Raw genomic sequence first — 22,917 nt, 5'->3', positions numbered from 1 at the left:
TACAATCTCATGGCATGAAGGACATTTCCAAAAAGAATCTGCATGTCATACTGAATAACAGTATTATTTCACTACCCCAGCACACTCCTTATGCGTGTTACAGCAAGGCAAAGTGTTCTACACCCCTATTGAGGCTCTCTTTAGGCCATATATAGCCGTTTTTAATAGTGATTTGCCGCAAATCGCGAATCGGCCGGATCAAATATTTCTAAAATTTGCTCATCTCTACCAGTGAGCAATAGCTTATAGTTTATTTGATGATCTCAATGTGGCTGACCCTGGTGAATGCAAGTTTATTACTGTGTCCTGCAAACACAGAAATATTGGTGGTCGTAGAGCCTAGATCTCTGGACTGTGAACCTCCAGCTGTTGCAAAACTACAACTCCCAGCATACTGGGACAGCCATCGGCTGTCCGGGCATGCTGGGAATTGTAGTTTTGCAACAGGTCAAGGTCCACAGTTCAGAATCCACGGTAATAGACAAACAGTAATAAAAACCTCGCTAGCTAAGCCCAAAGGCTTTCCCGCAATTCCCTTGCCAAACTAAAACTTCCAGCATGTTTGGACAGCCAATGGATGCCAGGGCATGCTGAGAGTTGTAGCTTTGCCACAGCTGGAGGTCCACAGTGTGGTGTCATACAGATCCAATACTAACCATCTTAAACTAAACCAATGGCTTTGCTGCAATCCCCTTGCAAAACTACAACTCTCAGCATGCCCGGACAGCCAACAGCTATCTGGCATGCTGGGAGTTGTAGTTTTGCAACAGAGGGAGGTCCACAGTTTTGAGTCCACTGTCATAGAGGTACAATAATAACAGCAAAACTACAACTTCCAGCATATCTGTACTCTTGGGCAGTGGGCAACCAGGCAAGGACTTTCTGGGAGAGAAACATGCCAAACTGAATGTGCCAGCACCCATTTCACCAACTTCATCCTGGGGCACTACTAGCTCTTACCTAGGTGGGTTATATGGTATAATAGACCAATTGACTGTCATCAGCAGCAGACTCTCACTATAAGGATAGGTTATAACTTAGTGTATTTTTTTAGCATTTTTTTTTTACCTGAAAAAAATAAATAAACAAAATAGAACACTAGAAAAACTGCTTTGTCATTTTACACAACTAGGATGAGTTTTTTTCAAAAATAGTGGGTTATAGTCTTGGCATATTTTTCTTTGGCATTTTATTCTGTGTTTTTACCATGAGATTCTTTTCATGTGATTCTTTTCTCATGTGACTCAAGGATGTCTATTGAAGAAATGAAGAAAAACATATGCCAGAATTTTTATTTTTAAGCTCCCATAGACTCCCATGGGAAAGAAATGTCAAGATTTCAGCCAAAATAAATGCCATCGTCTCATTATGCTGAGATGTGATCCCACAACCATACAAAAATGCCTAAGATGAATGATAAAACGCCAGAGGAAAAAAAGAAAAAACCACCAGCTAGCATCTGGCTGCAGTGAACAGAAAATACTGTGCGGCATTTTTTTTTGGGTAGTTTTTGCAAAATAAAACAAAAAATTACAAGTGGAAGCCCAGCACTGATTTCCGTCATTTAACTCTTTCAATATTGTGACCAATAGCAATCACAGCCTTTAAATGGCAATGAGACAAAATGACAGCTGCCACGATTTTAGGGATGCCAATCTATATCCCTCCAGCATCAGCACAAGAAGCTGATCAGTTGAAGGACTAAGGCTCTATATCATACCACTGATTTTTATAAGTAAATATTTTACATTATTTTTCCTTTTTTTGTTGTTGTTTGAAACCACTTGTACATTGTAATGATATTCTTCATGTATCCATAAAACTATACCGCAAAACTATAAGAAACATTGAAATTGGAAAAAATATAGTGTGTGAGTGTGTGTGTTTGGGGGGGGGGGGAGGGGATATTAGTTTATCTCTTAAGTCCCACCATACTATCTCTCCCGACCTATGAATGTAGGTCATGTGTCAAGAAAGGGTTAGATAAGTACAAATTTTAAGATATATATTTAAATCACCGTTTTCCGACCCCTATAACTTTTCTGGCTAGGGTGGTTAATATAGGTGCTCATTTTTTGTACCCTAATTGTTGATTTTTATCTGTACCACTTTGGCCTACATCAGCCTTTTTCTTTCTTTTTTTTGTCCTGGAATATGATGTGACCCAAAAAAGCAATTCTAGACTTTCGATAATTTGAATTTATATTATAGGGTTTTTTTTAATTTTTTTTTTATATTTACACTGGCTGATTACCTGGCGCTGACTGGTTTTGCCTACCTAATCCTTGTAGGGGAGGAAAAGCAAATGCTGTCATATCCTGTCTTCAGGTCCTGACCCCATATCCCCTCCTCATATCCCGACCCCAAATCCCCTCCTCTTATTCCAACCTCATATACTGTCCTAATATCCCATCCTCATATCCCGTCCTCATATTTTGTCCTCATATCCTGTCCTCATATCCCATCCTCATTCCATCCTTATTTCCCGACCTCATATCTCGTCCCCATATTCAGTACCCATATCCAGACCTCATATCCCATCTTTATATCCCGACCTCATATTCTGTCCTCATATCCTGTCCTCATATCCCATCCTCATGTCCCGTCCCCATATTCTGTCCCAATATCCAGTTCTAATATCTAATCCTGGTTTCTCATACTCATATCCCTTCCTCAGGTGGAGCTGAGTTGTGATGAAGATATTGTAAACTGAAAATAACAGGGGTGTGGCTTAAAGGGTGGGCATGTCTTTTCAAGATGGGACATGGAATGTGGGGAGGATGTGACTTGCCAGCCAGACTGACACATTCACCAGGAGATGCAGAGCAGGGCTTGTGGAGTAAGGTACCAGAAGTCCCATATACAGTCATGGCTGTAAATGTTGGCACCCCTGAAATTTTTCTAGAAAATGAAGTATTTCTCAAAGAAAAGGATTGCAAAAACACATATTTTGCTATACACATGTTTATTCCCTTTGTGTATATTGGAACTAAACCAAAAAAAAGGGAGGAAAAAAAGGCAAATTTGACATAATGTCACACCAAACTCAAGAAAATGGTCTGGACAAAATTATTGGAAAATTGTGGAAAAATAAGATTGTTTCAAGCATGTGTTGCTCCTTTAAACTCACCTAGGGCAAGTAACAGGTGTGGGCAATATACAAATCACACCTGAAAGCAGATAAAAAGGAGAGAAGTTCTCTTAATCTTTGCATTCTGTGTCTGCGTGCGCCACACTAAGCATGGGTAACAGCAAGGGGAGAAGTGAACTGTCTGAGGACTTGAGAACCAAAATTGTGGAAAAATATCAACAATCTCAAGGTTAAAAGTCCATCTCCAGAGATTTAGATTGCTCTGGCACTGGGTGCCTTGAATGTGTGCAAGGCATCATGAAATCTGAGGATTACCAACAAATTCTGGTCGTACTGTAAAGCCCAGTGTCAGAAAACTGGGTTTGCGTCCAAGATCTTGGGTCTTCCAGCAGGACAATGACCCCAAACACACATCAAAAAGCACCCAAAAATGGAAGGCAACAAAGCGCTGGAGAGTTCTGAAGTGGCCAGCAATGAGTGTAGATCTAAATCCAATTGAACATCTGTGGAGAGATCTTATAATTGCTGATAGGAAAATGCACCCTTCCAAAAAGAGAGACCTGGAGCAGTTTGCAAAGGAAAAGTGTTCCAACATTCCGACTGTGAGGTGTAAGAAGCTTATTGATGGTTGTAGGAAGCGACTGATTTCAGTAATTTTTTCCAAAGGGTGTGCAACCAAATATTAAGTTAAGGGTGCCAATAATTTTAGGAGTTTATTATGAAAATATGTCCAATTGGCGCTTTTTCTGCTTCCTTTTTTGGCAAAAAAAGAAAAAAAAGCCAGTACACACAAAGGGAATAAGCATGTGTATAGATAAACATGTGTTACTGCAATCATTTTCTGTGAGAAATACTTCATTTTCTAGAAAATTTTCAGGGATGCCATGACTGTACTTGTATGGGACTTGAAACAAAAAACCCATCCTTCACATAAGGGGGTAGGTTAGGGTTAATTTAACTATTATATATTTTTATTTGACATATAAGTAACATGTGACCAAGTATTAGTGAAATATCTCCAGCCATACTAAAGTTATGCTGGAACATACATTTCCCATAGAATTGCATTGGACTTTAAACAAAAACCCCGACCATCGCAAATGGTGGGGGGGGGGGGGGAGGGAGGGAAAGGTTAGGGTTAAATTAACTATTCCTATATTTTTAGTGAACATATACAGTAAACTGTGACAGAGTATTCTCGAAATATCTTCAGACATTTGGAAGTTATGCAATGACATATTTCTCATAGACTTGTATGGGACTTTAAACAAAAACCCCGACCAATCAGCGTCATGTCTTCTACAGCTAAGTGTTTCTAAGTAAAGCATAAAGATTCCTGATGAACCGATGAAAGGGAAACGCGTTGAATCTTCTGCAACAAGATATTAAAGAAACTCTAAAGGCTTATACAGCATTCTGGATTATCAGGGAAGCAGTTTTTTGTGCACATCTACATCCATAGGCAGCATTTTCATGCACGTTGCACCTTGCTGATGACTGTTTTGGATATGATATCATGACAACATGAACTTTGTAATGGAAAAAATGTATGTGAAGTTTGGCTACTCAAGATATACATCCATCTATGATCTGGAGAGCAATATAAAATAGATACGATCTGTTGAAGTTCCTGAAACGGAAGGAAACAGCTGTCATCATACTACGCACTAGCGCTCGGCATCCCGATGAGGCGTGGAAGCCACTTTGCCTGAATGTCCCAGAAATAAAGCACAAAGTTTAAGACATTTATGCGGTGAGTTGCCTGTACTTATTTCGTCTATACTGGAGTTGTAAAATAGATACAGATTGTGCTAATCTAACTTGCTTATATGATGTAAGCTCCGGATGATGTTTTTGATGATACTTATATGGATTTGTGGCATAAGTGCGCCTTTGCATAAGTGATTTTTCACTATAGACAATATCTGCCTCTGTGACTGCAACTTAACTGAATATAACTGGGTGTGGAGTGTTTTTCTGGCTTTCAGCGATTACTATGATTGCCCTATATACAAGATTGTAGGACTCTAATACTTAAAGATAGCCTAACAATTTATGTAAGTATTCCTACTGTAGTCTGGAATTATAGACTGTTATGTTGACATAAGATGGCGACCTATATCTGATATATCTGAAAGATTACACTATTCATATTTTTCTAATTTTTTGGAGCTCTTTTTAAGAAGGCTATAAATAAATGTTAAGTTTTAATCTCAATAATCTCATCAGTGTGATATACACATTTAAATAATATGTCAACAACAAACATAGGATAGGTATTTTAACCCTTACCCACCCCAATTTGCGAGGATCTGGGTTTTTGTTCAAAGTCCCATACAAGTCTATGAGAAATATGTTATTGCATAACTTACAAATGGCTGAAGATATTTCGAGAATACTCTGTCACAGTTTACTGTATATGTCCACTAAAAATATAGGATAGTTAATTTAATAGTCAGGGTTTTTGTTTAAAGTCCAGTGCAATTATATGGGAAATGTATGTTCCAGCATAACTTTAGTACGGCTGGAGATATTTCACTGATACTTGGTCACATGGTACTTACAAGTCAAATAAAAATATATAATAGTTAAATTAACCCTAACCTACCCCCTTATGTGAAGGATGGGGTTTGAAAGATTACACTATTAATACTTTTCTCATTTTTGGAGCTCTTTTTAAGAAGGCTATAAATAAATGTTAAGTTTTAATCTCTGACAGACATTTATCAAGCGATTTAGTTAATTTTTTTTTTTTACTAAAAATGTCGCACAAATGTCACACCTGCGACTACGCAATTTTTCCAAAACTTAACTACATAGTAATAATTTTAATATGGACTACGGGTAGTCAGGTATTTATTAACTGCGACAGTCGCAACTGTGCAAAAAAAAAAAAGTCGCAACAAGGTTAAACATTGACTAAATTTACTCCAGCTCAAACATGGAGCAGAAAAAGCTACTACCAAAGTAAAAAAGGAAAAATTGCTTAGGTGAAAGAAAATTATCAACAGGCTGAAAGCAGTTGATAAATAAGTCACACATAAGCAAAAAAAAAGTAAAGAAAAAAGTACTAAAAAAAGGAATACATAAGCAAACATTGATAAATGTCCCTCAATAATCTCATCAGTGCGATATATAATTTTTCCTTTGAGATTACCTTCAAAACTTATGTGTTGATACATATTTCAGTTAAATGTATACCAATTTTCATGGCGATATCTTTAGCCATTTGGAAGTGATGCTGGAACTTGCACACATACACACACACATACATTGGGGGAGATTCTCAAAAACTACAGTAATTTCTAATACTACGATATTGCGATATTTTTTTTCTCCTCACATTTTCAAAGGTCTATTGTGCTGCTTTGAAAATATGTGAAAATTTATATTCATGCAACTTCAGTTTTTTTTTCACGCCCCTACATTTTTTTTGTTGCATCCATATTGGATATTTTGCGCCAAAATTGTAAAGTTTTTGCGCCAAATTTTACATCCCAGAAAATTCTGTCTGACACATCTCACAAAATATTCCATGGATACTAGTGCCCAGACAAACAATAAATGTATAAATAAAACCTTTCTGAGCATAACCTCTGTATGCCCTGCGCCAGGTCTGTAATGCAAGGTCACGCCAGGCGGTCAAAGCGGGTCAGTAAAAGTTGATCGCTGCCTCTAAAGTTGAGAAAATTACATCCCGGCAGCTCAGTAGGGCTGATTGGGAACACCACGGTAAAAATTTGCGGTGTCCCGATCAGCCAGGACGCGGCAAGAGGGTCCCTTTCCTGCCTCCGGCGTGTCCGATCAGCGATTGACTTATCCATGCCTGAGATCCAGGCAGGAAGGGTCAAGCCCCGATAACATTGATCATCCACATGTAGTTCTATGCCAATGATCAGTGTTAGGAATCAATGTAATGCATGTTATAGCCCCTAGAGGGTGCTATAACATAGCAAAAAATAAATAAAAAATTGCATTTTTTATTTACTAATGATGAATTAACCCATTCCCTATTTAAAGTAAAAAAAACTGTGTAAATAAAATTAACATGTGGTATCGCCGCATGCGGAAATGTCCGAACTGTAAAAATATATTGTTAATTAAACCGCAGGGTCAATGGCGCACAAGTAAAAAAATTCCAAAGTCCAAAATAGCATATTTATGGTCACTTTTTATAGCACAAACAAAAAATGAATAAAAAGCTATCAAAAATTCCAATCAAAACAAAAATGGTGCCGATAAAAACTTCAGATTATGGCACAAAAAATGTGACCATATACCGGCCCGTATGAGGAAAAATAAAAAAAGTTATAGGGGTCAGAAGATGACAATTGTAAAGGTATTAATTTTTTGTGCATGCAGTTATGATTTTTTTCTAGAGGTAAGACAAAATCAAACCTATATACAGTACAGACCAAAAGTTATGACACACCTTCTCATTCAGAGTTTTCTTTATTTTCATGACTATGAAAATTGTAGATTCACACTGAAGGCATCAAAACTATGAATTAACACATGTGGAATTATATACATAATAAAAAAGTGTGAAACAACTGAAAATATGTCATATTCTAGGTTCTTCAAAGTAGCCACTTTTTGCTTTGATTACTGCTTTGCACCCTCTTGGCATTCTCTTGTTGAGCTTCAAGAAGCAGTCACCTGAAATGGTTTTCACTTCACTGGTGTGCTGGTGTGGAGGAGGAGGTGTGATGGTGTGGGGGTGCTTTGCTGGTGACACTGTTGGGGATTTATTCAAAATTGAAGTCATACTGAACCAGCATGGCAACCACATCATCCAGCAGCGGCATTCTATTCCATCCGGTTTGCGCTTAGTTGGACCATCATTTATTTTTCAACAGGATAATGACCCCAAACACACCTCCAAGCTGTGTAAGGGATATTTGACCAAGAAGGAGAGTGATGGGGTGCTGCGCCAGATGACCTGGCCTCCACTGTCACCAGACCTGAACCCAATCGAGATGGTTTGGGGTTGAGCTGGACCGCAGAGTGAAAGCAAAAGGGCCAACAAGTGCTAAGCATCTCTGGGAACTCATTCAAGACTGTTGGAAGACCATTTCAGGTGACTACCTCTTGAAGCTCATCAAAAGAATGCCAAGAATGTGCAAAGCAGTAATCAAAGCAAAAGGTGTCTAGAACCTAGAATATGAATTATTTTCAGTTGTTTCACACTTTTTTGTTATGTCTATAATTCCACATGTGTTAATTCATAGTTTTGATGCCTTTAGTGTCAATCTACAATTTTCATAGTCATAAAAATAAAGAAAACTCGGAATGAGAGGGTGTGTCCAGAACTTTGGTCTGTACTGTAAGTAGGGTATCATTTTAACCAAATGGACCTACAAAATGAATATAATGTGTCATTTTTACCACAAAAAGCACTGCGTTAAAACAGAAGCCCCCAAAATTTACAAAATGGCATTTTTTCTTCAATTTTGTCGCAGCCTGCAGCTGTAAGCTCCGCTGCTCTCCTTTGTCCAGACTCTGCTACAGCGTGAACTTAGGGCAGAAGCAGGCATCAGTGACGTAGCACCTGCTGGGGCATGCCCCCCTTCCTCCCCTCGCACGTGGAAGGATCCTGAGCTTCTGAATCGGCTACTAAAAAGGTATTTATATGAAGTTTGAACCAAAAATAATGACAGGGACAGAGTTAGTGAGTGTCAGGGACGGGGGGGGGGGGGGGGGTTGAGTGTCAGTTTACTTGATGGTAGGTACTCTTTAAGTTCCTGTAGGGGACTTCTAGAAATCTTTTGATTGTGTAATCAATTAAATGTTGCTATTGCGTGACGGAATTTCCGATGTGTGAACAGAGCAGCAGTTTTCCCCCATCAATCTGCACTTAATACTGCATAATTATAATGAGAATGTGAAAACAAAATTTTAGAAGTTTTGGCAGGCCGCAATGTAACAAAAGGTAAAAAAAAATATATAAAAAAAATAAAAAGCGAAAGGCCCTGGAACCTTTCCGAATGCACTGTATATAGTTGGCAACATTTAATGACATTTTGGATTATTAATAATAATAATAATAATAATAATAAAATTCCATGAAGAGAGAAACTGGAGAGAGTGCAGAGGAGGACAACAAAACTAATTAATGGTATGGGAGGATTACAGGACCAAGACAGGTTATCAAGCTTGGGGGCATTTAGTTTGGAGAAAAGACGTCTTAGGGCCAATCTGATCACAATGTACATATATATGAATGGACAGCACAGAGATCTTTCTAGTGATCTTCTTATGTCTATGTCGGTAACCATGACAAGGGGGCATCCTCTACGTCTAGAGAAAAGAAGGTTTCACCATAATTACAGGCAGGGATTCTTCTTCTTCTCTCAGAAGTTCAAGGAAGGCCTGGATGCTTTTTTGGAAAATTATAATATTACATACATGTTATGAATACTAGATTTATGGGGATAGACGGTTGATCCAGGGATTTATTCTGATCACCATATTGGAGTCAGGGAGGAATTTTTCCTCCATCATGGGGCAATTATCAGACTCATGGGAGGGTTTTGCCTTCCTTTGGTTCAACACAGTAGGGCTTTAGGTTGAACTTGATAACTTTTGTCTTTTTTCGACCTTACAAACTATGTAACATACATTTGGGTTTAAGTTGTCCATGGAATGTATACATAGATCTACACTACTATATTAGGGATTAGCATAAAGAACCATTGCATAGAATAGTTGTATTTGACTGCTTCTATAATGTCAGCTGTAGAAGGGACAGAAGAGGATTTCCACCTAGCTGCAAGTTGGGATCTGTAGGCTATTAGGATATGGCATAAAGGTGTTCTATAAGCGGCGTCTGCTGTGTGAAGGCCTATGTTTAAAAGTACAAGTTTGCTGGATATGGATAATGACTTGTGTGAAACCAGTTGTACTAATTCCTCCACACCTTTTTTCAATGTGTAAAGTGCAGGACAGGACCAGAAAATGTGACTTATGGTGCCTGTCAACCCGCATCCCCTCCAACATAGTTGGGAACATGAGGGGATCATGTAATGCAATTTGGCCGGGGTATAGTACCACATAGATACCATCTTGAAAAATTGTTCTCTATGGCCTAAACACGATGTGTGTCTATTTAAAGATTTAAGAGCCTGAGCCATTCATATCCACTGGCCTACGTGTTGCTAATTAACCATGCACATCACTTCTATCACGGTTTTATTAGATTTCATGCTGTTCTGGGATCCATTCCATTAAATTATGTTCATCCTATATTATTAAATGGTACTACTCTAACTACCCATTACTACTTATGAATACTGGGTGTCACACTTTGCACATATTTCCGGTAAGTCTTCCTGTGACGAGAGAGGGGAGGACTACGGGATCTAGTAAGGAAAAATCCTATTCTTCACTGCAGAGTTATAGGTATGCCTATAAAATACTTTAAAACTGCTTATGTGACGTTTTTATTTTTCAAGATGACCTATAATGATCTACCGGATATGTCTATAATATCCGCAACATCCAAAGACATTACTCTGCAAATTAATATTTCTACATACAGCTGAGTGATTGCTTTAGTAATATTTTTATAACTGTGTTATATTTGTTATGTATTGTTCCTTGGCCATGTTGTTTTCTTTGGACAATCTTTCCTTTGTTGTAAATTTCTGGAAAAAAAATCCAATAAAAATTATTTAAACCAAAAAAAAAAAAAAAAAAAAAGAATAGTTGTATTAATAAAATCATTCTACATACAGGATGCTAATAAAAATACTGAAAGGTAATGCAACTAGGCAGGCAGTGGAATGCTAACTCTGATGTCAAAGCACAGAGGGACAGCCTGTAATAAGGAGATTGTTCACACACTAGAGCACCAGACCAACTGTGACCTGTATTCCATTGGTCTCCAGGAACCAGTGGGTAACTTGCATTACTGGTAGTTCTACACTTGTATTATAAAGCTTAGTCATTTCATAGAGGAGCTATTCAGAAAACTATATCATAAGGTATTAATGTGCAATTGCCTATAATTTTAGTTAAATTATTTAATGTATCTAATTACAACATGAGTGAGCAATATACAAAGACCAACTAATGACAAATACCTGCAAGGGTTAATTCTTAAAGCAAGATATCCCACAGCTCCTTGGTATCTTCATAATTGGTTACTGCTGAAAATTCAGAGGAAACTGGAACACTATAATTCAGCATTTCCATGGCAATACTTTATGCCATTTTAATTATATATAGACAATGGCGAGACGGCAAAACAGCAGCATGAAACTTCTCATTAAGTTTACACAAGTTGAATTCATAAACCACAATTTTTTATGCTTAATATATTTCGATGCCACATATACTGCTGTCTGCTACTGCAGTATGTACACCATTTTATTTCTGGGAAAAAAAGAAAAATGAACTACTCTATTGCAAAATAAAAATAAAAAATAAATCGGTATAAACTCTGTGGCAATACAAATGTAATAATAATCATATTTATCTTTATAGCGCCAATGAATTTCACAGCACTCTATGATTCCAAGGGTACAAGACAAGTATCAGACATCATAAAAAGACACACTAAGAGTGGGTTCACACGTCAGTAGCTAGCAGCGAGTTTCCGGCTGTAGGAAACCCGCTGCGAGTTATGCTCCCATTGATTTAAATGGGTCCGCGGACAGTCTACAAATCTGACACTATTGTGGACTGTCTGTGGACCCATTCAAATCAATGGTAGTGTAACTCGCAGCAGGTTTCCCGCAGTGTGAAACACGCTGCTAGTAATGGAGTGTGAACACACCCTAAAGGTGTGTTCACATTGCATTTTTGTCTCCAATTAAATTAACCACTTAAGGACCTAGGGCGTATGGATACGCCTTGACGTCCTGGTACTTAAGGACCCAGGGCGTATCCATACGCCCATGGGAATTTCCGTCCCCGCCGGGCGGGGACTGGACGGGGGTGACTGCTGATGTCAATCAGAAGGCACCCCGCGCAAATGCCCAGGGGGTCATCAGACCCCCCCATGGGCGATCGTCGCAAATCGCAAGTGAATTCACACTTGCGATTTGTGCCGTTTTCTGGGTCATACGGGTCTATGGTGACCTGGTGACTCGGAATATAAGGGGGATTGCGGTTGTCTAAGACACCCACGATCCCCCTGTAGGCATAGGAGTGAGGTGGCAGGGGTGCCACCCCTCCTATCCTGCTATTGGTCTGCTATTGAGCGTCAGAGGCGATAACCAATAGCAGACCAGGGGCAGGGGGGTTAACTTTCATTTTCCCCGTCCTGCCCACCCACAATAGGCGGGGCAGAACGGGGAACCGAAGGGGACCGGGCGCCGACGTCCACTTACCGATCCGGAGGCTGCGGCGACGGTGATCGGCGGGCGTCATGACGTGCGTCAGAAGAGGACGGCTCCCTGGATCCTACGGAAGCCGGTAAGTTGATCTGGAGGGCTACAGTCTGAGACTGTGGTCTCTAAACTGTAGCCCTCCAGATGTTGCGAAACTACAACTCCCAGCATGCCCAGACAGCTGTTTAGGCATGCTGGAATATGTAGTTTTGCAACAGCTGGAGGGCTGCAGTTTGAGACCACTATACAGTGGTTTCTAAACTATATCCCTCTAGATCTTGCAAAACTACAACTCCTAGCATGCCCACATAGCTGTTTGTTGTCTGGGCATGCTGGGAGTTGTAGTTTTGCAACATCTGGAGGTCCACAGTTTGGAGATCACTGTGCACTGGTCTAAAAACTGTAGTCCTCCAGATGCTGCAAAACTGCATATTCCAGCATGCCCAGACAGCAAACAGCTGTCTCGGCATGCTGGGAGTTGTAGTTGGGTACCTCCAGCTGTTGCATAACTACATCTCCCAGCATGCCCTTCAGTGATTAGTACATGCGGGGAGTTGTAGTTTTGCAACAGTTGGAGGCACACTGGTTGGAAAATACTGAGTTAGGTAACAGAACCTAACTGGAGGTTTTCCAACCAGTGTGCCTCCAGCTCTTACAAACCTCAACTCCCAGCATGCACGGTCTGTCAGTACATGCTGGGAGTTGTAGTTTTGAAAGGGCTGGAGGTTTCCCCCCCCCCCCCCCTATGTGAATGTACAGGGTACAGTACGTTTACAGTATATTTCCTGCTTCAAGTTTGGGCTGCGGCAAATTTTTCGCCGCAGCGCAAACTCCTAGCAGGAAACTCACCGTAACCCGACAGTGCGAAAGTACCCTAAAAACGCTACACTACACTAACACATAATAAAGAGTAAAACACTACATATACACCCCCGTACACTGTCCCCCCCCCCCCCCCCGATAAAAATTAAAAACGTCTTGTACGGCAGTGTTTCCAAAACGGAGCCTCTAGCTGTTGCAAAACAACAACTCCCAGCATTTTTGGACAGCCACTGACTGTCCAGGCATGCTGGGAGTTTAGCAACAGCTGGAGGCACCCTGTTTGGGAATCACTGGTGTAGAATACCCCTATGTCCACCCCTATGCAATCCCTAATTTAGTCCTCAAATGCGCATGGTGCTCTCTTACTTCGAAGCCCTGTCGTATTTCAAGGAAACAGTTTAGGGCCACATATGGGGTATCGCCGTACTCGGGAGAAATTGCACTACACATTTTGGGGGTCTTTTTTTCCTTTTACCACTTGTGAAAAGGAAAAGTTGGGGGCTACACCAGCCTGTTAGTGTAAAAAAAATAAAAAAAATGACACTAACATGCTGGTGTTGCCCCATACTTTTTATTTTCACAAGCGGTAAAAGGAAAAAAAGACCCACAAAATTTGTAACGCAATTTCTCCTGAGTACTGAAATACCCCATATGTAAGCGTAAAATGCTCTGCGGCCGCACAACAAGGCTCAGGAATGAGAGCGCACCATGTACATTTGAGGCCTAAATTGGTGCTTTGCACAGGGGTGGCTGATTTTACAGCGGTTCTGACATAAACGCAAAAAAAAAAAAATACCCACATGTGACCCCATTTTGGAAACTACACCCCTCACGGAATGTGACAAGGGGTATAGTGAGCCTGAACACCCCACAGGTGTTTGACGAATTTTCATTAAAGTTGGATGGGAAAATGAAAAAAAAAATGTTTTTCACTAAAATGCTGGTGTTACCCTAAATTTTTCATTTTCACAAGGGAAAATAGGAAAAAAGCCCCCCCAAATTTATAACCCCATCTCTTCTGAGTAAGAACATACCCCATATGTGAATTTAAAGTGCTCTGCGGGCGAACTATAATGCTCAGAAGTGAAGGAGCGCCATTGGGATTTTGAAGAGAAAATTTGTCCGGAATTGAAGGCCACATGTGTTAACAAAGCCCCCATAGTGCCAGAACAATGGACCCCCGACACATGTGACCCCATTTTGGAAACTACACCCCTCATGTAATGTAATAAGGGGTACAGTGAGAATTTATGTCCCACATGTGTCTGACAGATTTTTGGAACAGTGGTCCGTAAAAATGAAAAATTAAATTTTTCATTTGCACAGCCCACTGTTCCAAAGATCTGTCAAATGCCAGTGGGGTGTAAATACTCACTATACCCCTTATTAAATTCTGTGAGGGGTGAAGTTTCCAAAATGGGGTCACATGTGGGGGGGTCCACTGTTCTGGCACCACGGGGGGCTTTGTAAACGCACATGGCCCCTGACTACCATTCGAAACAAATTCTCTTTCCAAAAGCTCAATGGCGCTCCTCCTCTTCTGAGCATTGTTGTTCGCCAGCAGAGCATTTTACGTCCTAACATGGAGTATTTTCATACTCAGAAGAAATGGGGTTACAAATTTCGGGGGTCATTTTCTCCTATTACCCCTTGTAAAAATGTAAAATTTAGGGGAAAAACTGCATTTTAGTAAAAAAAAAAATTTATTTAATTTACACATCCAACTTTAACGAAAAGTGGTCAAACACCTGTGGGGTTTTAAGGCTCAGCGGACCCCCTGTTACTTTCCTTGAGGGGTGTAGTTTCCAAAATAGTATGCCATGTGGGTATTTTTTGCTGTTCTGGCACCACAGGGGCTTCCTAAATGCAACATGCCACCAAAAAACCATTTCAGCAAAAGTTGCTTTCAAAAAGCCAAAATGTGACTTCTTCTCTTCTGAGCATTGTAGTTCGCCCGCAAAGCATTTTACGTCCTAACATGGGGTGTTTCCATACTCAGAAGAGATGGGGTTACAAATTTGGGGGGGCATTTTCTCCCATTACCCTTTGTAAAAATGGTAAATTTGGGGGAAAAACTGCACTTTAGTGTGATTTTTTTTTTTCATTTACACATCCGATTTTAACGAAAAGTTGTCAAACACCTGTGGGGTGTTAAGGATAACTGGACCCCTTGTTACTTGCCTTGAGGGGTGTAGTTTCCAAAATGGTATGCCATGTGGGGTTTTCTGCTGTTCTGGCACCATAGGGGCTTTATAAATGTGACATGCCCCCCAAAAACCATTTCAGAAAAATTCATTCTCCAAAATCCCATTGTCCCTCCTTCCCTTCTGAGCCCTCTACTGCGCATACACATATGAGGTATTTCCTTACTCAAGAGAAATTGGGTTACACATTTTGGGGGCTTTTTCTCCTATTTCCACTTGTAAAATTTCAAAAACTTGGTCTACAAGAACACGTGAGTGTAAAAAATTAAGATTTTGAATTTTCTCCTTCACTTTGCTGCTATTCCTTTGAAACACCAAAAGGGTTAACACACTTACTGAATGTCATTTTAAATACTTTGATGGGTGCAGTTTTTATAATGGGGTTATTTGTGGGGTATTTCTAATATGAAGGCCCTTCAAATCCACTTCATTACTGAACTGGTCCCTGAAAAATTCAGATTTTGAAAATTTTGTGAAAAATTTTAAAATTGCTGCTGAACTTTGAAGCCCTCTGATGTCTTCCAAAAGTAAAAACATGTCAACTTTATGATGCCAACATAAAGTAGACATAATGTATATGTGAATCAATGTATAATTTATTTGGAATATCCATTTTCCTTATAAGCAGAGAGCTTCAAAGTTAAAAAAAAATGCAACATTTTCAATTTTTTCATCAAATTTTGGAATTTTTCACCAAGAAATGATTCAAGTATCGACAACATTTTACCACTAACATAAAGTAGAATATGTCACGAAAAAACTATCTCAGAATCAGAATGAAAGATAAAAGCATCCCAGAGTTATTAATGCTTGAAGTGACAGTGGTCAGATGTTCAAAAAATGGCCGGGTCCTCAAGGTATATTTGGGCTGGGTCCTTAAGGGGTTAATTGGAAATAGATCAAATAAAATTTAGCTGTATGCAAAAATTTGTTTTCAACTTTGTGTATGTAAAAACAAAAAAAAGGAATACAATACAGTCGTTTTTTGTTTAGTTAGGTAACTCATATGGAAACGAATGTGGATCTAAAAAGATAAAATCACAGCAGAGCGGCCCATAGGGTAATAACATTCTAGCATAGTTCTGGTGATATTCAAAAGGCCTCTTGCTCACCTCATGGCGGTGTGTAAACAACATGACGTCTTATGATCGCATTGTAAGAATCCAGTGATGGTGTTGCCTTCCCGGTGTCAGCACAGTAGAAGCTTCCTGGCCGATATAAAATGAAGGTACAGACTCAAGGCTGGTTGTATAAGGTGCTACCCACCTTTACTGATGAGCGTAAGGGGCCATATTCAATATTGCGATATTTTGCAAATATATGGACAAATATTCATCCTATGTTCATGTAATTTGCAAATTCGCTATGTTCGTTCACTTTTTTTTCCATGCGAAAATCATAATGAAATTCGTATAGTGCGCATACGTGATTATATTTTTCAACTAACACTACTAGAACCTATCTGCTAAACTAACCTACCCTATCTAAAGCTAAAAAGAAGTGAGGGATCAGTGTCCTCTGGAAGTGCCGACATTTGCGAATATTTGCATATTCGCATATACAAAATATTTGCGCTCCACACCGACTCATACAGTAAATAATATTGGAGCTTTCTTTGGACAACAAGCTGAAAGCAGGGAGGGATGATCACTTTTTTTTTTTTACACAGTGCACATCATTGTTGTGATGTGTATTGTGAAGAAAAAAAATGAATATTCGTCATTACGAATATATAGCGCTATATTCTAAATATCAGTGAAATTGTGAAGTGCCGATATTCGCGGTAAAAATTTGCATTATGAATATTCGCACTTAACACTACTCCCCATATAAAATTTCAACAAGAGTATAAGTGAAAATATTTAAAAAAAAATGTTTATTAAGCCAAACCACACCATTAGTCATATTGAGAAAGATACATGTCAGTATCAAAACGTGTCTGTTTGGCTTAATAAACATTTTTCTTAACATTTTCAACTATACTCTATTGATACTCTATACAACCGGCCTTTTTCCCAGTCATGGGTCTGTACCTCCATTGCATATGGAGTTTAATGTCATACACCAGCATCCATTTTTAGCATCCATTAACATATAAATTTTCCCTAATAAAAACTTATATGTTAAATGAAAACAAAATCACGGTGTGAATGCACCCTTATTATACACTGCTTTAAAAAAAATTAAGGGAACACTTTAACAACACAATGTAACTCCAAGTCATTCACACTTCTGTGAAATCACACTGTCCACTCAGGAAGCAACACTGATTGACAATCAATTTCGCATGCTGTTGTGCAAATGGAACAGACAACAGGTGGAAATTATAGGCAATTAGCAAGACACCCCCAATAAAGGAGTGGTGCTGCAGGTGGTTACCACAGACCACTTCTCTGTTCCTATGTTTCCTGGCTGATGTTTTGGTCACTTGTGAATGCTGGCTGTGCTTTCAGTCTAGTGGTAGCATTAGATGGAGTCTACAACCCACACAAGTGGCTCAGTTAGTGCAGCTCATCCAGCCTCCAGGATGGCACATCTATGCGAGCTGTGGCAAGAAGGTTTGCTGTGTCTATCAGCGTAGTGTCCAGAGCATGGAAGCGCTACCAGGAAACAGGCCAGTACATCAGGAGATGTGAAGGAGGCCAACAACCCAGGAGCAGGACCGCTACCTCCGCCTTTGTGCAAGAAGGAGCAGGAGGAGCACTGCCCGAGTCCACAGATAGCACAGATATAATACATTAGGTAGCCTTAGCACAGTTTCCCCACATTAGGTAGCATTAGCATAGATTCCCCACATTAGGTAGCCTTAGCATAGATTCCCCACATTAGGTAGCCTTAGCATAGATTCCCCACATTAGGTAGCCTTAGCACAGATTCCCCACATTAGGTAGCCTTAGCATAGATTCCCCGCATTACGTAGCCTTAGCACAGATTCCCCACATTGGGTAGCCTTAGCACAGATTCCCCACATTAAGTATCCTTGGCATAGATTCCCCACATTAGGTAGTCTTAGCACAGATACCCCACATTAGGTAGCCTTAGCACAGATACCCCACATTAGGTATCCTTAGCACAGATTCCACACATTAGGTAGCCTTAGCACATATTCCCCACATTAGGTAGCCTTAGTGTTACGCCGAGCGCTCCGGGTCCCCGCTCCTCCCCGGAGCGCTCGCTTCACTCCCTCCGCTGCAGCGCTCCGGTCACGTCCTCTGACCCGGGGCGCTGCGATCCCGCTGCCAGCCGGGATGCGATTCGCGATGCGGGTAGCGCCCGCTCGCGATGCGCACCCCGGCTCCCCTACCTGACTCGCTCCCCGTCTGTTCTGTCCCGGCGCGCGCGGCCCCGCTCCCTAGGGCGCGCGCGCGCCGGGTCTCTGCGATTTAAAGGGCCACTGCGCCGCTGATTGGCGCAGTGGTTCCAATTAGGGTTTTCACCTGTGCACTTCCCTATATTACCTCACTTCCCTTGCACTCCCTTGCCGGATCTTGTTGCCTTAGTGCCAGTGAAAGCGTTCCTTGTGTGTTCCTTGCCTGTGTTTCCAGACCTTCTGCCGTTGCCCCTGACTACGATCCTTGCTGCCTGCCCCGACCTTCTGCTACGTCCGACCTTGCTTCTGCCTACTCCCTTGTACCGCGCCTATCTTCAGCAGCCAGAGAGGTGAGCCGTTGCTAGTGGATACGACCTGGTCACTACCGCCGCAGCAAGACCATCCCGCTTTGCGGCGGGCTCTGGTGAAAACCAGTAGTGGCTTAGAACCGGTCCACTAGCACGGTCCACGCCAATCCCTCTCTGGCACAGAGGGTCCACTACCTGCCAGCCGGCATCGTGACAGTAGATCCGGCCATGGATCCCGCTGAAGTTCCTCTGCCAGTTGTCGCTGACCTCACCACGGTGGTCGCCCAGCAGTCACAACAGATAGCGCAACAAGGCCAACAGCTGTCTCAACTGACCGTTATGCTACAACAGTTGCTACCACAGCTTCAGCAGTCATCTCCTCCGCCAGCTCCTGCACCTCCTCCGCAGCGAGTGGCCGCTCCTGGGATACGCTTATCCTTGCCGGATAAATTTGATGGGGACTCTAAGTTTTGCCGTGGCTTTCTTTCCCAATGTTCCCTGCATCTGGAGATGATGTCGGACCTGTTTCCCACTGAAAGGTCTAAGGTGGCTTTCGTAGTCAGTCTTCTGTCCGGAAAAGCCCTGTCATGGGCCACACCGCTCTGGGACCGCAATGACCCCGTCACTGCCTCTGTACACTCCTTCTTCTCGGAAATCCGAAGTGTCTTTGAGGAACCTGCCCGAGCCTCTTCTGCTGAGACTGCCCTGTTGAACCTGGTCCAGGGTAATTCTTCCGTTGGCGAGTATGCCGTACAATTCCGTACACTTGCTTCAGAATTGTCCTGGAATAATGAGGCCCTCTGCGCGACCTTCAAAAAAGGCCTATCCAGCAACATTAAAGATGTTCTGGCCGCACGAGAAATTCCTGCTAATCTACATGAACTTATTCACCTAGCCACTCGCATTGACATGCGTTTTTCTGAAAGGCGTCAGGAACTCCGCCAAGATATGGACTCTGTTCGCACGAGGCGTTTCGTCTCCTCGGCTCCTCTCTCCTCTGGTCCCCTGCAATCTGTTCCTGTGCCTCCCGCCGTGGAGGCTATGCAGGTCGACCGGTCTCGCCTGACACCTCAAGAGAGGACACGACGCCGTATGGAGAACCTCTGCCTGTACTGTGCTAGTACCGAACACTTCCTGAGGGATTGTCCTATCCGTCCTCCCCGCCTGGAAAGACGTACGCTGACTCCGCACAAAGGTGAGACAGTCCTTGATGTCTACTCTGCTTCTCCACGTCTTACTGTGCCTGTGCGGATGTCTGCCTCTGCCTTCTCCTTCTCTACAGTGGCCTTCTTGGACTCTGGATCTGCAGGAAATTTTATTTTGGCCTCTCTTGTCAACAGGTTCAACATCCCGGTGACCAGTCTCGCCAGACCCCTCTACATCAATTGTGTAAATAATGAAAGATTGGACTGTACCATACGTTTCCGCACGGAGCCCCTTCTTATGAGCATCGGATCTCATCATGAGAGGATTGAACTTTTGGTCCTCCCCAATTGCACCTCGGAGATTCTCCTTGGACTTCCCTGGCTTCAACTTCATTCCCCAACCCTGGATTGGTCCACTGGGGAGATCAAGAGTTGGGGGTCCTCTTGTTCCAAGAACTGTCTAAAACCGGTTCCCAGTAACCCTTGCCGTAACTCTGTGGTTCCTCCAGTAACCGGTCTCCCTAAGGCCTATATGGACTTCGCGGATGTTTTCTGCAAAAAACAAGCTGAGACTCTACCTCCTCACAGGCCTTATGATTGCCCTATCGACCTCCTCCCGGGTACTACTCCACCCCGGGGCAGAATTTATCCTCTCTCTGCCCCAGAGACTCTTGCCATGTCCGAATACGTCCAGGAGAATCTAAAAAAGGGCTTTATCCGTAAATCCTCCTCTCCTGCCGGAGCCGGATTTTTCTTTGTGTCCAAAAAAGATGGCTCCCTACGTCCTTGCATTGACTACCGCGGTCTTAATAAAATCACGGTTAAGAACCGCTACCCCTTACCCCTCATCTCTGAACTCTTTGATCGCCTCCAAGGTGCCCACATCTTCACTAAATTGGACTTAAGAGGCGCCTATAACCTCATCCGCATCAGAGAGGGGGACGAGTGGAAAACGGCATTTAACACCAGAGATGGACACTTTGAGTATCTGGTCATGCCCTTTGGACTGTGCAATGCCCCTGCCGTCTTCCAAGACTTTGTCAATGAAATTTTTCGTGATCTGTTATACTCCTGTGTTGTTGTATATCTGGACGATATCCTAATTTTTTCTGCCAATCTAGAAGAACACCGCCAGCATGTCCGTATGGTTCTTCAGAGACTTCGTGACAACCAACTCTATGCCAAAATTGAGAAATGTCTGTTTGAATGCCAATCTCTTCCTTTTCTAGGATATTTGGTCTCTGGCCAGGGACTACAGATGGATCCAGACAAACTCTCTGCCGTCTTAGATTGGCCACGCCCCTCCGGACTCCGTGCTATCCAACGCTTTTTGGGGTTCGCCAATTATTACAGGCAATTTATTCCACATTTTTCTACCATTGTGGCTCCTATCGTGGCTTTAACCAAAAAAAATGCTGATCCCAAGTCCTGGCCTCCTCAAGCAGAAGACTCCTTTAAACGACTCAAGTCTGCCTTTTCTTCGGCTCCCGTGCTCTCCAGACCTGACCCTTCCAAACCCTTCCTATTGGAGGTTGATGCCTCCTCAGTGGGAGCTGGAGCTGTTCTTCTACAAAAAAATTCTTCCGGGCATGCTGTCACTTGTGGTTTTTTCTCTAGGACCTTCTCTCCAGCGGAGAGGAACTACTCCATCGGGGATCGAGAGCTTCTAGCCATTAAATTAGCACTTGAGGAATGGAGGCATCTGCTGGAGGGATCAAGATTTCCTGTTATTATCTACACCGACCACAAGAACCTCTCCTACCTCCAGTCTGCCCAACGGCTGAATCCTCGCCAGGCCCGGTGGTCTCTGTTCTTTGCCCGATTTAATTTTGAGATTCACTTTCGTCCTGCCGATAAGAACATTAGGGCCGATGCTCTCTCTCGTTCCTCGGATGCCTCAGAAGTTGATCTCCCTCCGCAACACATCATTCCACCTGACTGCCTGATCTCCACTTCTCCTGCCTCCATCAGGCAGACTCCTCCAGGAAAGACCTTTGTTTCTCCACGCCAACGCCTCGGAATCCTCAAATGGGGTCACTCCTCCCATCTCGCAGGTCATGCGGGCATCAAGAAATCTGTGCAACTCATCTCCCGCTTCTATTGGTGGCCGACTCTGGAGACGGATGTTGGGGACTTTGTGCGAGCCTGCACTATCTGTGCCCGGGATAAGACTTCTCGCCAGAAGCCCGCTGGTTTTCTTCATCCTCTGCCTGTCCCCGAACAGCCTTGGTCTCTGATTGGTATGGATTTTATTACTGATTTACCCCCTTCCCGTGGCAACACCGTTATTTGGGTGGTCGTTGATCGATTCTCCAAAATGGCACATTTCATCCCTCTTCCTGGTCTTCCTTCTGCGCCTCAGTTGGCTAAACAATTTTTTGTACACATTTTTCGTCTTCACGGGTTGCCTACGCAGATTGTCTCGGATAGAGGGGTCCAATTCGTGTCTAAATTCTGGAGGGCTCTCTGTAAACAACTCAAGATTAAATTAAATTTTTCCTCTGCATATCATCCCCAGTCCAATGGACAAGTAGAAAGAATTAACCAGATCCTGGGTGATTATTTGCGACATTTTGTTTCCTCCCGCCAGGATGACTGGGCAGATCTCCTTCCATGGGCCGAATTCTCGTATAACTTCAGGGTCTCTGAATCTTCCTCCAAATCCCCATTTTTCGTGGTGTACGGCCGTCACCCTCTTCCCC

General features: G+C 42.2%; 1 protein-coding gene and 1 long non-coding RNA gene across 5 annotated transcripts in view; one reads left to right on the top strand and one right to left on the bottom strand.

Moving 5' to 3' along the window:
• Positions 1 to 22,917, bottom strand: part of NLGN1 (neuroligin 1) — an 896,776-nt gene that overhangs the window by 513,036 nt on the left and 360,823 nt on the right. The window lies entirely within an intron of this gene.
• The window catches only part of LOC130361771 (uncharacterized), a 288,138-nt gene that overhangs the window by 186,370 nt on the left and 78,851 nt on the right, over positions 1 to 22,917 (top strand). For both annotated transcript variants that reach the window (XR_008891150.1, XR_008891149.1), the window contains one exon: positions 8,554 to 8,715. This is a non-coding gene — a long non-coding RNA (uncharacterized LOC130361771). The remainder of the gene's footprint in view (positions 1 to 8,553; positions 8,716 to 22,917) is intronic.

The sequence above is a fragment of the Hyla sarda genome, chromosome 3, assembly GCF_029499605.1.
Source record: "Hyla sarda isolate aHylSar1 chromosome 3, aHylSar1.hap1, whole genome shotgun sequence".
Classification (NCBI taxonomy): Eukaryota; Metazoa; Chordata; class Amphibia; order Anura; family Hylidae; genus Hyla; species Hyla sarda.
The sequence above is the reverse complement of the archived record's forward strand: the minus strand, read 5'-3'. Positions and strand labels throughout refer to the sequence as shown.